This window comes from Pygocentrus nattereri, chromosome 27 (assembly GCF_015220715.1).
Source record: "Pygocentrus nattereri isolate fPygNat1 chromosome 27, fPygNat1.pri, whole genome shotgun sequence".
NCBI classification, from domain to species: Eukaryota; Metazoa; Chordata; class Actinopteri; order Characiformes; family Serrasalmidae; genus Pygocentrus; species Pygocentrus nattereri.
In genome coordinates this window covers 8,884,981-8,905,350 of record NC_051237.1, presented here as the reverse complement: position 1 = coordinate 8,905,350, position 20,370 = coordinate 8,884,981, and the positions used below count along the sequence as shown (strand labels likewise).

Below are 20,370 nucleotides of genomic sequence, written 5' to 3'. Positions count from 1 at the left end.
CTGTGTAATGTGTGTGCATACCAAGGGGAGTCGGATTCTGTGGCAGATGCAGAATTCATCACACAATAGCTGCAGCTACATTCAGCTACACTATGAAGTTTTATACATTTGTATAGCTCACATAATAAGTCATAGTGTGTCAATACCCACATCAACAAATTTGAATGATCTTCCTGAAGACATGGATGAGGTTTCAATAAGTTGAGAGACATTTTAGGGATGTATTTGCGGACAAAATTGGGTGACTATTGACTTTCCTGGGCTTGTTAGCAACATTGGCAGAGATGGCAGAATGCACTTCACTGTGAGCATGCAAGTAGAGAGACTGAAAAACAGGCACGGAGTATAGATAACATTTCATTTTACAGTGTCACTGATTGTTACTAAAGTTCCTCAGAACATGCAATATGCTGGCACAGATCAGTGATGTAGCAGTTAGTCTATATCAGCGTCACCAAGAGTTTGTCAGATGAAATTGTATTGGGGAGAGACACTCAATACTAATGGCATTATAATTGTTCTCTTATGAAACAGGTAGAATATGACCTCTTTTCCATCAGGCTCTGGGTAATGCCCTGGCTATGAAGGCCTGCTTTTCTTTTCTTGGAGGACAGATGTATTGGCCTCATGGCACCTCTGCTTCTGTATTCTGTCATGAGGCAATAGGAGGTTCTCTCACTAGCTGCTATGAAGCATGGTAAGGACAGCTTGCCTTTGTGTTGCCTGCTTGGCCTAACCTTTACTTCAGGTGCATCTGCCCTTTGAAAAACATCCCTCCTGCTCGCCTAGAGGATGTATGATAGAGCACAGTTAGATTAGCACAGCCAATTATGCTGATTATAACATTTGTTCAAAGCTGAAATCAGAATCAGAATCACTTTATTGGCCAGTTACATTTGCATGTATAAGGAATTTGTCTTGGCAAAACTGGTCCATATGTGAATAGACAATACAGAATACAAATAGTAACACAAATACATACAAAAATCTATCTATACTGGCTATCATACATTATACATTATGTAAATAAACAAAATGTACAGGGTATCCACCTTATTTTTCACATGACCTCTGTTGCACAATTATGGCTGAAACACCCAGTTAAGGAAAGGAAGTGTCGTTTTTTAGTGAAAGTCCAAGAAAGCGTGCTTTTTAAGTTATTGCTTTGTCCAATTAAGTGTCTCTAATGCATTATGGGACAATGTACAGGTTGCAGCTGTCAGTGCAGCCAAGTAGAAATGAAATTACAGCTAAAACCGTAATGGTACAAGCATATATAGCACAGCTTCAGCAGACATACAGGGCTTCCATATGCCAATAAAATGAAGTCAGATAATGAACTGACAATTAAACATCACTCTTTGCTCCTAACAGACTCATGTTGGTTATACAGACTCAACTGGTGTGTTCTCTTTATATCTGAATCCTCTCCACTAAAATAGCCTGAGCAGGTAGCATAAAGCTAATCAGGCTATCAGACGACAACAATTAAAGACAGATGAAATTCAAGCCTTAGAAAATTAAACATACAAAGTCAATAATATTACTTACAACCTTAAAATGTTTTGAAACTCCAGCTGACATATAAATCCCATACCACTGAGTTAACCACGCTAGTTTGATGTTAACATACCTAGCTAGCTACCATGCTGAAAATACAAGGAGCTTTATCGAAGTGCTGGTGTAAAAGTAGATTTCTGCATTGAACATTGCTAATGGTACTGCTTTATGGTTTTCTGTCTATCTGACTCAGTGTAAACACAATAGACAAGTGTATTGACATAATTTGTGTAGGCTATAAATAGGATCCTCTGACTAAAGTGTTTCTCTGCATCAGGTCCAGGCTAAGCCTAAGCTACAGCATTGGAACGCAATCTCAAATGAATATTTTTCTAGTATAGCATCATAGGGTGCAGAAATAAGGTGAAGTACTTTTATATAAAGCAATTCATAAAAAAGCCACATTTAAAGCCTTTATAAAATACTCCCTAAATGTACACCTATGACCACCTCACAACACCATAATACTGTAGTAATGCATCAACTCTAGAACCATTGTGCTGTGAATGGACTGTTATGCTGCTCACATGGACCAACAAGTGTACTGACAGAGGAAGTAAGATCCTAATTTTGTGTGAGGCTGACAACTTATTTTCTGAACAGTCATGCTTAAAGATAGCAGGCCAAACAGGCTAAATAGGCTAAACTGCACCTCCATAAATATTCAGTGCAAGGTTTTGAAGTATTTATGATTTACTGTAAAACTGCAATATAGAAATAAAGTAAAGAATACATTACTTAAAAGTCTTGCATGATTCATGATGGGTGTTTTTGGTAGATCTACTTAACGTAGTTATAAATCTCGAACAGGAAACCAAATGGGTAACACTGTTAGCTTGATGCTAACACAAGCAGAAGCAGAAAGCAGAAAATTGCATTGAGAAATTAGTGTTATCATTGCGGTGGTAATTTGCTAGCAAAATCTATGAATAAGGCAAAGAAAACTGCATTAAACATTTCTGTATTACAATACTTTCATTATGATATGACAGAATTGAAAACATTCATGAAATAACTGTATAATACAGCGATGAGTGAAAGTTCTTGTCCTCTTTCAGGAATTGCAGTAATAGCATATTCTAAACAAACATATCTTGGCAGAAGATTGTTTATTGTAATTATTAGCCATTAAACATAAATATTTTTATAGAAAATTTGTATATTTTATCATATTCAGTGTTCTCACTGTTTACAATGCTTTTACCATGGTTAAGAGGATTTAAGCACTCCTAAAAGTGCTCCTTACCCATCATAAAATCTTATTGCTTTAATAGAAGTAGGATTTGTCTGTAAACAGGTGCAACTGTGCATGGGTCTAACACAATATGCACATATACTGTATGTGTATACAAAGATATACAGTATGTAAACATATAGGGTATTCACAACTGTTTAGATTGCAGCAAGTGCAGTATGCAAAATATGAAATCTATCAATCAACCTTTATTTAAACTCAGAATACATTGATTAAGACTCATATTTACAATGTAGCCAAGCCAATGCAGAAAGGGAAATAAAAAATTAAATTGTAAAAACATATCAAATGCTAAAACAAGTCATAAAAATCATAAAATAAATGCAATAGCAAAAAACAATAAACCATTACAATTTCAATAATATAACTGTAGATCAAATAGAGTTAAATTAAATAAAAAACAGTTATTGAAATGTTTTGTAATGTCAGTTGTGCTGTGCAAGATCTGCAGGCATCTAGAGGTATCTACAAGTACATACAAATAAACAAGTAATTATTACACAGTTCACTAAAATTCACAAATAACTCATAATAGAGCTGAAGAAAGGAGAAAAGATGGACATACACAGTGCAATGAATTCAGGCCTTTTTGTCTGAATCAGGATAATATATATTTGCTCTACATTCTATGTCCTTGTTTTTCACTGCCATGTAGATGATAAGCTACTGTGCTTTTAATCATTTTACTGTTCCATAAATATGCATCTTCACACTCATCACTTATCTTTGTATCTGTGTGTGTGTGAGCATGAATGTGCATCTTCAGATAAGTGGTTGAGTGGGTGTGTGTGTGGGTTAGAGACTGAGGTGGTGTGTATGTGTATTTTTGTGAGGGCGTTTGTTTGCTTTTTCTGAGAGTCATGGTTACAGCACATCTGAATCTCATTGTTCTTATGACAGGAAATTAACCTGTTCGTCAGAGACAATACAGTGTTTGTGCGCTGCCAGTAAATCAAATAAACCTGTGAGATGCAACCATTCTACATCTATACTATTTTTAAAGACTATAAACGTTTTGAATGTAGACATATTTGCTCCTTGGATGCATCTTCACAGTCATATGATATAACAGAACAATAATATTTGCACAATGCAACTTTTGGCAACATAATAATATGTTAATTTATATGATCGATAATTTAAATGATCGAATACCTTTGTGCAGTCATGCTTAATCTATGGTAAGTTCAAACATGGATCCAATAGAAAACACTTGGCTTGGTTATAGGCTACAAACAGAACATCACTAACTAATTAGCTACATACACCTATATGGTCAAAAGTATTGGGACACCTACAAATTAGACCCACAGGAACATTTCTGTCAACCCATTCTGAATCCATAGACATTACTATGGAGTTGGTCCTCTCTTTGCAGCTATAACAACTTCCATTGTTCTAGAAATTTGTTTGACAAGATTTTAGAGTGAGGGCCAGTGAAGTTCTTCAACACCAAACTCACCTAGCCATGCCTTTATGGACCTTGCTTTGTGCACAGGGGGTCAGACATGCTGGAACAGTTAAGGGTCTTCCCAAAACTGTTCCCACAAAGTCAGAAGCATTCAATTGTCCAAAATGTCTTGGTCTGCTGAAGCATTAAGATTTCTTTTCACTGGAACTAAGAGGTCTAGGCCAACCCCTGAAAATCATCCAAACTGCATTACCCCTCTTCCACCAAACTTTACAGTTGGCACAATGCAGTCAGGCATTCACCAAAACCCAGACTTTCCATTAGACTGGCAGATTAGACTCCACAGAACATTTCCACTGCTCCAGAATCCAGTGGTGACATGCTTTACACCACTCCATGACCCCCACCACTGCCTCCTCCCTCTCTGTTTGGCATTTTGATGTTAGACTTGTGTGTAGGCATCTGCTCTAAGCTGTTGTTGCTCCTAGGTTCTTCCATTTCATAATAACACTCACAGTGGACAGGGGCAGATCTAGCAGGACAAAAATTTCATAAACTGACTTGTGGCAGAGGTGGCATCCTATGATAGTGCCACGTTTAAGTCACTGAGCTCAGCAGTATGACCCATTCTACTGGCAGTCGAGACTGCAAGGTTATGTGCTTAATTTTGTCCACCTGTTATAAATGGATGTGGCTGAAACACCTGAACCAAATAATTAAGAAGTGTGTCTCAGTAGTTTTATCTATATTGTGTACATACATATTTTGAGCGGCATTTGAAAAGATTATACGGTACAGTTTCAGTTTGGCAAGGAATGCAAAAGAAAACAAAGAAACTTCAGTACATGAGATCTGCTCTCCAGTAAAGAGTAAAATGGATGAGCTTGTCCAGCAGATCAGGGCCCACGCACCAGTTTGGAAATAATTTGGTTTCCCTCCAAATAAATGAGGAGAATCCCTGGATGTTAACCATGTTACATGCCATCTGTGCAAAATATAATTTATAGCATTATAAATGATTACGTAATATTAGAAGCTAGTCCAGTTGGTAATTACATGGTAATTATATCACAGTCAAGGAATATGCAAGCTATAGGTCAAGGCTCTGTAATCTGAGAGTGATTGTTCATAACTGAATTTGGATTACAAAGATAGTCTTTATTGCAACAATTATGCAGGCAATTATTATCTTCCCAAATTTACTTTATCATCATAAATTAATGATTTAAGGTATGATTTAAAGTAAATTTCCAAATATAACATTTGTGTATATGTTTCAATACATTTCTTTCTTTGTTTTGTATAACTGTGTGCTTTGATGCATTGAGTCTCATACATTAAAGCAATAAGCCACTTTAGGCTGTGATTTACTGCAATTTTATCACAGGGAAGGGTGTTCTTAAAAGCTTCCTTCCCTGTGATAAAATCGCAGCAACGCACAGCCTCAAGTGGTCTTTTTGCTTTTATAAAATGGCGGCCAACTTAAATATAATAAACACAATTTTAAAAATGTATTTATTATTAATAGTGATCAATATAAACAAGTATTAGGCCAAAAATGTAGTTCCTTTAGAGTACAGTATGTTGTCAAGTAATGATGGACCACTGAATAAGGAGAAGAAAGTTTGATCTTTCCATCCTACAATGAATATATGATAACATAGCACTGTTTAATGCAAAAATCATCACTTTATAAATACTTTTTGTTCATCAAGGTATTACTGTGTCTTTTTTAGCATCAATCCAGCGGCACCCCTCTTCCCACATTGGGGCTACATCTCAAACAGCTCTCTGCTTGCTACACAGTGCATTAGGTAGGAATTTAAATAATGGATTTTGCACCCTAACAGTGCATAAAATAGCTAAATAATAGTTATTTGGGATTCAGCTACATCAGTACTCCACAATTGGTAAACTATTTGGCTGTAGAGGCTAGAATTTCTAAATTTCCATAGCTAGCATACTATTCAGGGAGTACGGGACCGGTTTGGATTTAGCCTGGCTTTGACTCTACTTCTGACTGAAAAGTGAACATTTGAAGCCTGTAAGCCATTCAAGTGACATTCTTTAAACTTTTATATCACCATTTTTACAGTGAATCATATCATAAGTACTTTCATTCAAGCTTGTGATATCAATTATGGAGTTGTTTAGGTTGTTAGCTAGCTAGTTATCTTTTAGTCTGTTAGCTAGCTGACCAACCTAGTTAAGAAAATAAGTTGAAAACCCATCCGTTTAAACAAAAATGGGTTCTTACTTCATCAATATACTCGGTGGTCCATGCAAGCAGTATTAGAGTCAAAGATTATTCAATTGGCAACACAATAGTTTCTATATATATCTTTTCATGGGACAACACTATAGAAATTAAACTTGGATATAACAAAGTAGTGTACAGCTTGTATAGTAGTACAGATTTACTGTCCTCTGAAAATAACTCAACACACAGCCTTTAATGTCTAAATAGCTGGCAAGTGAGTGCACCTCACAGTGAACATGTCCAAATTGTGCTCAATAAGTGTCAGTATTTTGTGTGACCACCATATGTTTAATCCTACTTTTAACCACACTGACAGCACAGATAGATGTTTTCCTGAACAGATTCAGAGCAGGATTGGGGCCTCTCCTTGGATAATCTCTTGACTGTCCATTCACTTTGACATCAATTTTCCAGTTCCTTGAGCTAAAAAGGAACCTTTAACCATCCTTCTTATCACACTCAGTGGTATCAAAACTCAAGAGCAACCGACTGAGCGACCGAAAATGCTTGTGGATGGCACAGTATTCAGTATAGTAGGATTTCATTGTAAAACCTGTGAGCACCCCAAGTCGTAAAGAAACGCATACCAACCCACCCCGCTGAAAAAGCAGCACAGTCCAGCACGGACCATGCTCCTCTTAGCTGGTTTCAGATTGTTTAGCTAGCCGCCCAGGATGGTCATGCTGAATGACCAGCATACAAAATACAATTTGTGCTGGTGACCTGCTTTTTCTAGCAGGGCATACCAAGACCAGCTGTAATGTACTGAAGGAAAAATCGGGGGAAACCCTTGGAATAATGCACCAATTAACACGTTAGCTAAGAAAATGCTGCGGACAAACAACAAAGGAGACACGACAACCTTATTAAGGTGGTCACAATATTTACAGACTGCATTATTAAATGTGTATCAATTATAGACGTTTTCTTCCATCTTTTGAATCGATATCTGCCATTAGTCACTGAAAGGCTACATGACTTTATAAGAAACAACACGCCTTGTTCATTTCGATTATTTAAAATAACAACTTTATGTCCTCTAACACTCTAATTAAGTGTTCAAGTTACTGATATTCTTTGCTATATTTTCTTCGTGATTCCACTTTTCCCTCCGCTTTCGTTCATTTAAAAAGAAGATACGACCACGAACACAAATCTCTCTCCTCTCTCTGTCTTCCTTCTTTTTTTATTTATTTTGTATGTGGACGTTTCTGTTGGGTTCCCCACTCGTACTCGGTTACTCGACAAACCACGCCCACAAGCGCAGGGATTGGCTAGTAGATCACTCTTAGCACTACTAGCCAATCCTGACGCAGGTGGCGGGATCTTCTCAGCCAATCTTCGGACGCGGGGGCGGTGTTCTCTCGAAAACGGGTGTGGAAAAAAATAACGCGTGTGGCTTGGCGAGTGTGCTTAGATGCACTTGGACTAACCGGCTCGTTGAACTGAAACGACAGCGACCTTCGCGTCCACAAAATGTCCACACAGCAGCGGTCACAAAAAAGAAAAAGCCATTAAATAGCGACATTTTTGACGTCAGCAGACCGATTTATTTTTTGAAAACGTGTGGAGATAAAGAGCAAAGTGAAGGTTCAGCCACACAGCAACTCATCAGAGCTGCGGATGATGGAATTCAGTTTGACTGGCTGTGCGCTGTAAGGAGCAATAAACTGAGCAGAGAACTGAGGAAGCGAGAAGTTTTAACCCTGAAACGGTAAGGCGTTGTTTCTGCTTAACTAGTGCAGTCGTCATTTTTTTGTCTTTTTTGTCGTGTGGTATTCCAGTGATGCTGTTGCACGCTTTGAAACTAAATGCCTTTTAGTCCACTGTCACTCCTGTGGACTTGACAGTGACCTCTGGGATCAGTTAGTTGAGGCAACACTGGGACATACATGCTGGGCTGCCTTTGGAGATGGAGATCCTGTCCTGTGGGAGGTTTCTGGTTTCTAAATATGTGCATCCAACTGTAAGAAATCAATATCCAGCATCTTTTTTTTAATCCAGTAATACACTTACAAGCAAACACCAGCTCACAATATGCTGTGAAATGGAGAACAGTATGAGGCACAGCAGTTAAAAGCAGTAACAGAGTCTATTTTGGGAGCAGACGGATATGTAGGCTTTCATCTCTTAAGGTCTATTCATTATTTATAGTAATAAAACATTAGGTGTGTGTCTGTGCCCACATAACCCATTCAGTACATGGATATATGGAGTAATCAGGCTGTCTGTTAAAGCAAGAAAATTGGCAGCAGTCACGTCCCCCTTTTTTGAATCACCATGCCGATAGTGCAGAGTAAAAACACATTTCCTCTTCAGGCAGGAAAATCCACCTTTTATACACAATGTGTAGGAAGCAGTGCTCCACTGTCTCTTCTTTAAAATTGGAAAATTGGAAACACTGCAGGTTCTCTCTCTCTCTCTCTCTCTCTCTCTCTCTCTCTCTCTCTCTCTCTCTCTCTCGCTGATGCGATTAGGAAATCGTATAGGCAGGCAGAACAAATTGAACGGTTAGAGAATCTGTAATTATAAAAGTTGAACAAGTTTACAACAAAAGCACAAAAGCAGCACTATAGGCTTCATATTAACCTGTTAACATTTTAATGACCCTTTTTACCAAATAAAATTAACGTCTAATAATGTTAAAAATCCTATGTGCACTGCTTTCTCTTTAGCCCAAATGTAGCTGAAGTTTGCTTCTTTAGTTTATGTCCTGGATCTACTGAGTAATAGACATCTGTGTTACCCAAAAAGGATTTAAGTTTACATTGTTTTCCATTACTTTTTGGACAGAATAGCCTCATAGCTTCAGTGCAACACCAAAGCAGCAAGCTTTGGACACCTAATATGTCTTGGCTGGTCTACTACACTTGGCATAAGTAGGAAAATTGAGTACATTTCTTTACATGATTCCTTAAATGAACAAACCCACAGTGTTCATTGTTGTTATGCTGCACGAGCCCATTGCCAAAATGTGAAGGAAATGAGGAGTGCACTGAGCGCAACATTAGACCATCCTGAGATTGTTTTTTGTTTATGGAGATACATGCATGTTCCCTGGAACTGAACGCATCGCTTTGAGCTTGGTCTGAACTCTGAGGTGCACTAAAGGAGAGGAACAGAGGAATATGAGGTTTCTTGCCCCGAGCTTGATGCTGTCACCTTCTTTAAACATCCATGCATTCATTTTTTTTTCCAGCATGATTTAGATCCAGTCATCATCAGCCCGTCTGTTTCACTTGATTTCTGCCACAATGTTGCAGAGATAATCTAGTCAGGTACACAGATTAAAGCCGTGTCCAAAACAGAGGCACTGTCCAGTGGTGTGGAACACACACCACGGCAACAGTATGTCAATGATATTCTGAAGTCCCAGCCTGCTGGGGTGACAGGCTTTCACTTGTTGTGCGCTCGTCTTAATTGAGCTAATGGCTCATGTTTTATTTATGGGTGTTTGTTCAATACGCTCCCCTGGTCTCACGCCATGTCTACAATACTTACTTGTTGTCGAGTCAGTTTAGCACAGGAGCGATACTTGCCCTGAACCTAAAGGGTTTTTGTAGAGTAAATAATTGACGGAGTTGCTGCAGCAATGTGTAAATACTGTATTAGAGTCTGTTGAAGTTTAATTTCTGAGCTTTGCTGACCACAAAGTGGACAGCTGGATTAGTAGAAACATATTTAACTCAGATGGGGTTAGAAATATGATTCAATCTGGCATACAGCATTAATAATTGTTCTTGATCATTACATTAAATGCATCAAATAAAGCCCTGCAAATTTAATTTACGTGCCTATTTTATATGACAAAGAGCATGTGATGTTTATTCAGTGTTGTGTAGTACAGTATAGTGTAAAAAAAATCTGCCTATGGAAATCTGATCACATTTAATCTGATTTACAGTTATTTTATCGCAGGTGCGACTGTTTCTTTTTCAGTCTGAGGTGGCTGTGTTTGTGTATGTCTTCTATACAGAAGATGCTGTATCAATAGGTGGAGCTACAGTATAATTCCATGCTGTAGTATAGACTCCTCTGTACCACAAAGCTGCTGCTCTATACCACAGAGACAGCACGTCTCCTGAATGCTTTGAATAACATTGAATTTAGCATCCCTTCTGAGTAAAGCTTTCATTACCTATTCAGTTTAATTAAATTCAGTAGCCTAAAGATCAAGTCATCACAGTCCTCCCTGGATATGATGTATTCACCATAATTGCATTGATTTAAGGGGGGGAGGTGAAGATGCTTGTTTATTAGTCTCTTCATTTATGGAGCCCGATTTAGTTTTTTAGATGAGGCTTTTGCACGGGTCTGATAAAAGCACTCATTTCCATTAGCGCTCAGCTCTGAAAGCGGGTTGTGTGTTTTGTTTAGACTCATGAGTGAGTTAGTTGCTCTGTAAACGCTTGCTTGAGTGAACTGTTTTAAGAGCACCGTAATGTAGACAGTGTCCTGCAGCAGATCATGATGTTTGATGTACGTTTGCTTGAGCAAAAAGTGGCAGATCTGTAGGTAGGGCTCCACAATCTGGTCAAAATATCTTAATATATTGGTCGTATAATTCGCAATTGTGATTGCGATCATTTTCAGTTAAGGTCCAGGCCTATTATTTAGCCAGGAAGTCCAGCTTATCCATCTCTTCTGGCTTAAGGCTTGAACCATGAACAGAGGGTTCTGGACTGATGGTTAGCTGTGGTTGTGCTTGTGTGGTTTTCATGCAGCACATGGTCAACCGCATCTACAGGGAGTTTACAAGCTCCATGTTATTGGGTTACATTTTCCCACTTAAAAGTTGTTAAGACAACATCATTAAAATTGTAGCTCTTCTAAACTGCAAACTCATTATAAAATATGCAATAAATTCTAATTAAATTAAATGAATTAAAAAAACTTTCAGCCCTGTCTGTAGGTTTGGTTCCTTTGTTCCTGCTGACTTACTTTTCACTGTTTAATACAAATTCCTACTCACAGTTATGCAAAAGTTTGGGTACCCCTGGTCAAATGACATGTTTTGTTGGTTCTTGTGAAAATAAGTCTCTTCAAAAAATTTAAAGTTTTTTTAGTTTTTTCCTTGTAGAGGATGTGTTACTTATTTTCACCTAAAATAACAGAAAACGAGCTGCTTACGACTGAACCTACTTCCGTTTCACTATCTGGTCATAGAGTGAATTTGACGCAACACAGCGGTAGAGGTAGACAGTAAAAGAAAAGCATACAGCGTTACATAAAGGTCGGTTGGGGGAGCGTCCGGGCGAGCACTGTAGTACAGTGTTGCTGTCCAAAAAAATATCTCCAAAAAAGGAACTTTTATAATACTAAGACAAATATTTTCTTAACTTTAAGTTAATGCAAAGACAACCGTTTTAAAGTAATTTTAGAGCCTTTCCATTGGTCAATTCATCATGGTTTCCACACAATATATAGAGCAGCTGCTGTGTTCATGTGTTGTTGATGCGTCTCTTGCTATGCAAAGTGTGGCCTTGTTTTTACATAACAATATGAATATTTTGGAATTTATACAAATGTGACAAAATGGCAATTGGAAATTGTCAAAATGGAGCATATTATGCTTGGTTGGCTGTCAATATATTTGGGGGGGCACAACAGAATATTCTATATGTGATAAACACTGGAACCTCCCTCTAATATTAGGGATAATAATCCAGCATTTTTCAAGATCTCTATCTGCCACATTTGCTGCATTGTGGATTACAATGGAAAAGACTGTTGTATGTAATAAAAGAAGAGAAAACCCAGAGACTCAAAACACACTTATAATTACAAGTCTGCTCAAGTCAAAACATTTTCTGTTCTTTAAATGCAAACACATCAAAATGATCGTCTGTGGTAATAGACTGTAGGTTGAAAAATGCTAACATATACCTTTAACCCCAGTAACACTCATTATTAGGGAATGCCGAATCAGCTTTAAAAGCGGTCAAAACTTTGTGATTTTGATGTCCGACCTGCTTATCGTTAACCCTCCCAAACCCATCCCTCTCCATGGCTTTGTCTGTCTCTTATTGTCTTGTTTTATTGCTCCATAATCTGTTATCTGCTGACTGCTGTCTCGTGCTCACGCTCACAGAGGTGTTTAATTGTAATCTCTCATAAGCAGTCGTGTCAGTTTCACTTATTTTGACTCTTTGTAGCCAATTTGGTTCTTTTATTTCTTTTTTTTAAACAATTTTTTACCTGGCTTGATTCTCTAGCACACGCGGGCAAGTAAATGGGAAAAGGCAATGTGTGACTGGTACAGAGTGTATCTCTCTTTCCTTCTTTCTCTCTCCCCCTCTCTCTCTCTTGCTCTCTCTCTCTCATTGATAATGGGTGCGGTTTGGGATCACACAGCCTTGTCCCTTCAGGCCATTGCTGCTTGTGTCATTGCCACGAGATGATTGCTTTCTTACAGACAATGAGGTAGACAGCACATGCATAATTGCTTCCTTAGAGCAAAAGTGGTGTTAAAAAGTAAGGTTTAAAAAATCACAGGTCTTGTTAGTCCAGAGGTTTACTCAAGCCTAACGTTAATTTTAACAAAGGAAAGATGGAAAGAATATTTCTGTTGGCTGTTTTCCATTGAAAAGAGAATAATTATGGATGCTGAGAGACTCACTTCAGTATGATATCTCAGACAGACGCTTGGTGACAGATAGAGCAGTCTCCTGCTCCAGCATTTTGCTCTAATATTTCCTTTTCTGGGCACACTGTCATATCTGAATCTAAGAATTATGCCAATTGACTTTTAAAATGGCTGCAGCCTTTGTTGAGATGCTGTCAGTCTTCACTGTGCATCGTGTAATAGCCTCTATTAAGTGATCATGCTGGACTGAATTGACTTGCAATGCTAAACTGTTATTTCAAACCTCTGACTGGCAGAGCAGTTTGGATGATCCTATCTTTTATTTAATGAGCATCCACAGTACTCCAGCAAATGTAATTAATGGTTAAAAAAAGAACTAGGAAGTGCTGAATCTGTAGTGTGAGGATTATATTAAACACGCCTGTTTAATTGAGTTTTGTTAAATGAGGCCGACTAAAATACCACCAGTAAATGTTCAAAAATGAACCCAGAGAAAAATATGAAGAACTATGCGGAATTGCAAAACGTAAGAAGTGTGGTTTAAATTCTTATGTAAGCTCGTCTCTGAACTGCACACTGGCCTTTCTCGTGCTTTATCCCGTAGCCTGCCCTGTCTGAAGCACAAGACTTATTGCAGAAGCAACTGCCTCTGATTTCTTCACTAGTATTAAATATGGACCTTCAAGCCTGTCAGCAGCTCCCTACTGGAGAGGCTGCGTCAACTACAATCAATATTTTGTCCTCTCAATAGCGCTTGCCATTACAATACGCACGGCAGGATATGATACACAATGACAATACACAGGGCGCAATATGATCAATAAAGATATAGGATGAAAAATGATTCTTTTTTGCAGAAAGAAGAAGAATGTGAGGTTATAGGAACTCAGTTAACTGTTTGAGCACAGTTGTAATGAAGAATGTATCAAAAAGGTCCATGAAAGAAAAATAAAAACTGCTCTGAAAACATAGACTAAAATAGAAAACGCTTACATATGAATAGGTATTTACAGGGTAATCTTAGTGGACCTTTCTATTTTGACCATGTGGGACATTTGGCTTGCAGACTGGCTGAAAGAGAAACAGACATATCAGTCAATGGACGAATGAGAGAAGCAGCAAATCAGCACTAAAACTGAAACAGTAAAATATAAGGAGTACACATAATAAAACAGTCAAATAAGTGCTGTGTTAAAGTGCTAAGCCTATAAGGCAAAATGGACGGAATAAGCAAGTTTATTGCACATATTGAGACTATTTGATGGTCGTAAAATCATTGTTCTCCTTTTCTCTTAAATTTGTTTCTGATTTACACAACAACCAGATATTGATCAGAGGACAGTAAATTTTGTGGTGTAACAATATAATGTATTGTACTGGACTGAATTGTGTTGAGGCGCATTATACTGTATGTATATATACAGGATACTGTAAAGCACAACTTTTTTTCTTTTTATATATACACACACACACACATATATATGTATGTATATATATACATACACACACATACATACATTAGCTTGTGGCTAGAGCATTAGATCAGGATACTGTAAAGCACAACTTTTTTCTTATAATTTTTTCTTATAGTTTCCATTATTAGCTCCAAACAGTGATTTATTTCTTATTTAATGGTAGACACATCGTGAACACTAACATCTCAAGCTTGTAACATCCAAGTACCATTATTATTTTTTTCTATGTGGCATTTTTACAGTGACTCAGTAAAGATTCAAACTTAAAGCCTGTCCTTTACTGCTGGAGCCAGTTAGCCTGTTACCCGCTGTGCTAACAGTGTAGGACAGTTAAAAAACACTATAGTTCATAGGTGACAGTCCCAGTAACTGGGTGTTGTGTACACAGCTGTGCAGTTATTGTGCAGTTATTTGCCTCACGTGGGGTTAAAATCTTACAGAATCCCCACGGGGTCCGTGTTCTTTTCAGAGCCCTTTGCCAGACAAATAACTACTCAAACAACCATGAACACAACATTCAGATATTTTTTATCACAAATAACACCAGACAGTTCCTGAACTGGCTCCTACGTCTGACTGAGGTCAGTGAGAGAATGCTTTGCTTCAGTTGCCAGAATGCACACATAACTTCACAATGTCACCTTTGCTTACAAACTTCTGTAGAGTCTATAGAGCACGATTTTATAATCTTGAATACTCTAATAAACTGTATAATAAAAATAACATTCTTAACATATGACGCGTTTCCAGCCACTGCTTATTGATTTGAGGCAACACTGTATTGAACTGTGTTTCACCACTGTATTGAATCTAATGCTGAATTTTGTGAGCTGTTACATCACTACAATAAATACAATAAAGTTTCATATTTTGTTTTTCATTTATCTTCCATCTCTTACTCTGTGAGGCCCATCAGTGCTGAATCCCTTTAAGGACTGTAACACACAGTTAACACACTGAAAACACAGACCACAGTTAACCACAAAATACTGCAGTGGTTGTAATAATTGTTACATTACACACAAACTTTTATATCAGCTATTACATTACATCTTGCCTTATTTTAGTTTACAGCTTTGTGCTACTTCCTTTCTTCCATTCCCTCATCCATGCAGTGTAAAGGTCAGAGACCACCTTGTCTGTCTTTACAGTCCAGAGGCTCTTGAGGTAGCCATGTGGATAGAAGCACTCCACTGTAAAACTTGACAGGTCCCAGAGGAACCGTTTTCTCTCCTTCAGTGAAATCTCTCACTCTCTCTCTCTTATTTTGTCTTGGTCTCTTTCTCCCTCACTCTCTCAAAGCTGCAGAAAACGTCTCTTCCTCATAGATTACTGCCTTTCTTAAGAAAACCGCACCCCCCCTCTCTCTTTCTCTTTTATGCATCGCTCTCTAAAATGTTTGTACATTTATAAGTCTATGAAAAATTCACAAAAGTAGATATCTAATGGTAAATTTGTTCTTAAGTGAGACCTTCAGGACAGTAGCATGGAAGCCACATGCAAGCTGTGTGCAGTGGAGAGCTTTTGAGGATTCGTCTCAAAGATGCTGTGATGATTTGCCTTTCATGTGTTTTGAGCCTCACTAGCTGACCAGCTTCTTTATAAGCTGCATAGTGACAGTGTTATCCTCGATTGCTTTGTGTTTAGTGATTTTTGTGCATCTGCACGTGTATAGTTCTCTGCAAATGCATCAGAATTAGTCCAAATGTCCAGTCTAAATGGCTGGTAAGTACAAATTCATTTTTCAGGAGAGATTTCTGAGGACATTAGACACAAGACCTGGTAGACCGCTAAAACTGTCACCATCAGATAAACAATACACACTTCTATAACCTAAGAATGGCTCAGCCAGTTTGCAATGAAGTCCCTGTAGTTACTGAATAAAAGGCTTAGTATGTAATAAACCTGGGATTTTAAGTGGTTAAAGCTTCCATCTTTGAGAGAGAGGTTAAAACCAAACTCCACTTACGCTTCAAATCTGAAAATTCCACAGGTGTTTCTGTCCATCCTTCCACAGTGAAAAGACAACTCAGTGCTATGGGTATGAAAGGACATGTAGTTGTCAGGAAACTGGTACTGGTAAAGAAAGAAGTTGCTGGTGGTTTCAGAAAAATGGACTGACCACCTCAGAGTCTAAACCTCAACATTACTGAATGTGGTTGGATTGTGAGAAGCAAAAATGCAACCAACAACTTCACTTTGAAGGTGTGGAAAAATATCCATACAGATAAACTGAACTGAAAGGAAGTGTCCCAAAAAGAAGGAAAGATAATAATAATAATAAAAAAAGACAAAGGGTGACACACTAAATATAAAAAAATATTATATTGAAGCTGGAACTTTCTGTTAACTACATGTTTTCAGCTTTTTTACTGACTCTGACCATTTTAATTGAAAATAAAGTAAATGAGCAGAGGTCTGACTTTCACACAGTAATATGGATCCATGGACAAAATGTACATAATTCTAGATTATTTGCTGTGCCATCTGTCTACATTTTATGTGTAATGACATTAATGGGTTAATTTCATGTTGCCAAAGCTTCATTATTTTACTCATTCAGTATATATGTTTTTAATATTCTGAAAATGAAGTGATAAAAAAGCTAAATTAGTTTTTTTTTTTTCATTTAATTTGAAGTCCATGCCATATAACACAATGGGAAAACAGAGTCTGTGATTAAAATGGATTTAGCACAATGGAACATCATATAATGCTACTGTTTCATAATCAAACACTGAAAAAGCGAGCGAGGGGAATTAGAGATTGAGAGGGAGAACGAGATAGCAGAAGATAGGTAGACACGGTCTCTGAGAGCCTGCTGTAATTGGAAGCACACACAAAAAGAATGTGTGCATTTTTTTTCTGGACTTTGAGAGCAGCGTTTCAAAGGTTTGAATTATATGCCACCGCAGGATTAACATAGTATGGAGATGCTTTCACTGAGCCATATATATGTCAACTCCAGACCTGGCTTCTAACAAGCAGCTCTGGCCTGTCTCTTACGCTTTCTCAGAGGTAAACTCCATCTTTTTTTTCCTTTTTCTCTGCAGTGCTTGTATTCCAACGAAGACAATGTCTGTGTATTTCAAAAATATGTTGACCTTTCAATAAAAAGCCAAGCTTGGCGAACACGTTCGGTTATTTAGCTTCTACACACGTGTTTTCAGGTTTAAAATCTGATGCTACCATGTGGATTTTTACCAGGTGTCAGTCCCACACACCATGTCCACCACCATCCATCACTGAGGAAGGCTTTTATGTGGTCACTACAACTTTTCCTGGCTTCTGACTTCCCATTTAGAAAAGTGTGGAAACACAGGACAGCGCTGAGTAATGGTGCTACTTCTCTCATAAACTGCACAGTGATTAATTACAACTTTAAAAATAAAATGTGATTCAATAGCAAAAAATATGCCTATTCACTGAGCTTTATGAGGACATAATTTCCTTCAACTGCAAAACAAGTGTCTGCAACCATTTTATCTCTTTACACTCACACCCACTGTCTACATCAAATACTTACATAAAAATATTTTAGATAAAAGGACAGTATCACAAGCATAATCTTGCTGTCATAGCAGAACCCTGTCACCAGCTATGACAGTTTATTCATCTTTTATTTTTTACATTGTTTGAAAACACCAGCTGCCCTTTACATAGTGTGCTTTATGATGAATGGACCAATAGAAAAATATGATTGGTCAAAATTACTTCAGTACAGTGCATACATTAAAGTTATCAATGTGTTTCCTCTTCTATAAAGTGACCATTTCTGATATACAGTCATATGCAAAAGTTTAAACATTCCCTGTCAAATTACATGATGAGTTTTATGCCAAAATACTGTACATCCACTTGTGAGAATTTTGAATATAACAAATTATAGCTGACTTATAAGGAAAGACTTATGAGTTAATTAAATAATTAATTACATGAATAGACTATTAGACTAACAAATTAGATTGTATTGCTTTAATTATAATATATAATAGCACAGATATTTCCGAACAACTCCCAACAACATTTATCTTTAACCCCTTACATGGTCAGGGGGCCCCAAAGTTTTCTTACATACTTCTGCAGTCTAAGAATAGCTCAGCTGGTTTGCATTGAAGTCCCTGTAGCTACTGAATAATGAGCCTTCTTTATGTAATAAGCCTGGAATTTTAACAAAGAAATTTTTGAGAATGCTGTAATGCTTTTTTAAATAAAACTGTTGATTTCCTAAATGAATAGTAACTTTAAAGCAGAGTGCCAAAACATTCTTTACTTTAAGTGTAAGTTAATGGAAAGAGATTTTATTTTAAGCAGTTTTGGGGCATTTCTATTGGTCCAATCATCATGAAATTTTCACACAATGTAACAGACAACTGTTGAACTCAAATAATACAGGAAAGTAAAAATCTCAAAAAATTGAGATACTTGTTTTTCATTGGACAGCGATAATATGTAATTATGTATATTCTCCTTATATACATATATAATAAGGTCATGGGCATCGGCTTGAAGTGATGGCCCAATCTAGAAATTTGCTGAGGGTGCTGGATTTCTGGAAAGCCGCTCTGTGCTGACATTCGGCTCCCACTCTGCACTCCTCATAGGCTCTCATATATTCCATGACTTTTGTACAGGGGACAATTGTTTTTTGCATTAAAACGTGCAGAGGTGTGGTCCCTGGAGAGGGTGTGTTAACTTATTTCACTTATAAAATCATAATTACAAGGGTTGTGTAAACTATTGCATATGACTGTACAGTCCTGTGACTTGATTGTGCTGGACTGATATATGCTGTGAAAATATGTGTACCAGTCAGGCTGTGCAGCATTCAGGGGAGAGGCTCTCTGAATTTGGTGTCCCTCTCTTAAAAGGCATTCGCCTCGTTTGCTCACTAATTAGTTAATAGTGGGGCACTTACCTGCCTAGGCCATTGCGGCGCTCCAAATGGCTGCTTTTCTGCCAGTGGGAGTAATGCAGGCAGATGGAGAGACCCGAGCGCACATTCTCTCTGCAGGCCAAGTGCACACGTGTGAGCAGTAAATTGAATCATTTTGTCAGCTACTGATAAAAGCTGATTAAAGTAAATGCGCTTTTCTTCATTGAGAACTCTGTAAAGCTAAAAATCACAGTAATGTGCTGGGATCTTTCACCACTCTTCACCATTTAATTATTCCTATTAAATTTCTCATTTTTAAATTTACTTAATTGATGTTTTTAGATTTAAAGGTACAGTAATTGTATATGCATGTACATGTATGCATTTTGTATGCATGTATATTATGTATGCATTTTAAATCTAAAGACATCTGGCCTGCTGTTTGAAAGGAGAGTTTCAGCAATTTCACAAACAGAAACACATTGAGCTGTTTCCTTAAATTGTTGCATAAGCTATAATTTGGGTCTTTTTTGGTGTCTGCGGATACTTCAATAGTTCTGTAAAGGTCCGCTCTGAGATGCAAAAGCCACTGGTCTAAATAGCATGAACGAGATGAGGTCATCTAGAGAGCACTCAAAGAACACTTTGTAATGTTTTAGCCACTAGGCAGGAGCGCAAGGGGGCTTTCAACTTATCTTCCCCTGAGTTACGGAATGTGTGTGATAGCAGGCCGTACGGGAAATTATTCCGATGCTTTTGAACATCAGTCTAAAACAAGTGTGCACATATGGAAGCTGTCTCTCATCCAAACCTCAGGGTGGTTTTATGGCTTTATTGTTCAATGGTGAGTGAAATATCTAGTGATACAAATAAATTATGCAGTGAACATTATGTCATTGATTTAGCCGAATACGTTGGACTGGTATTCTAATTTTAATCAAGGGAAG

The 20,370-nt window shown here is 37.6% G+C and overlaps 1 protein-coding gene across 2 annotated transcripts in view; it reads left to right on the top strand.

Moving 5' to 3' along the window:
- The first annotated feature begins 7,917 nt into the window (after positions 1-7,917).
- Positions 7,918-20,370, top strand: part of calcr (calcitonin receptor) — a 58,935-nt gene continuing 46,482 nt past the window's right edge. For both annotated transcript variants that reach the window (XM_017694863.2, XM_017694854.2), the window contains exon 1: positions 7,918-8,200. The gene's annotated coding sequence lies outside the window, so the exon portion shown is untranslated. The remainder of the gene's footprint in view (positions 8,201-20,370) is intronic.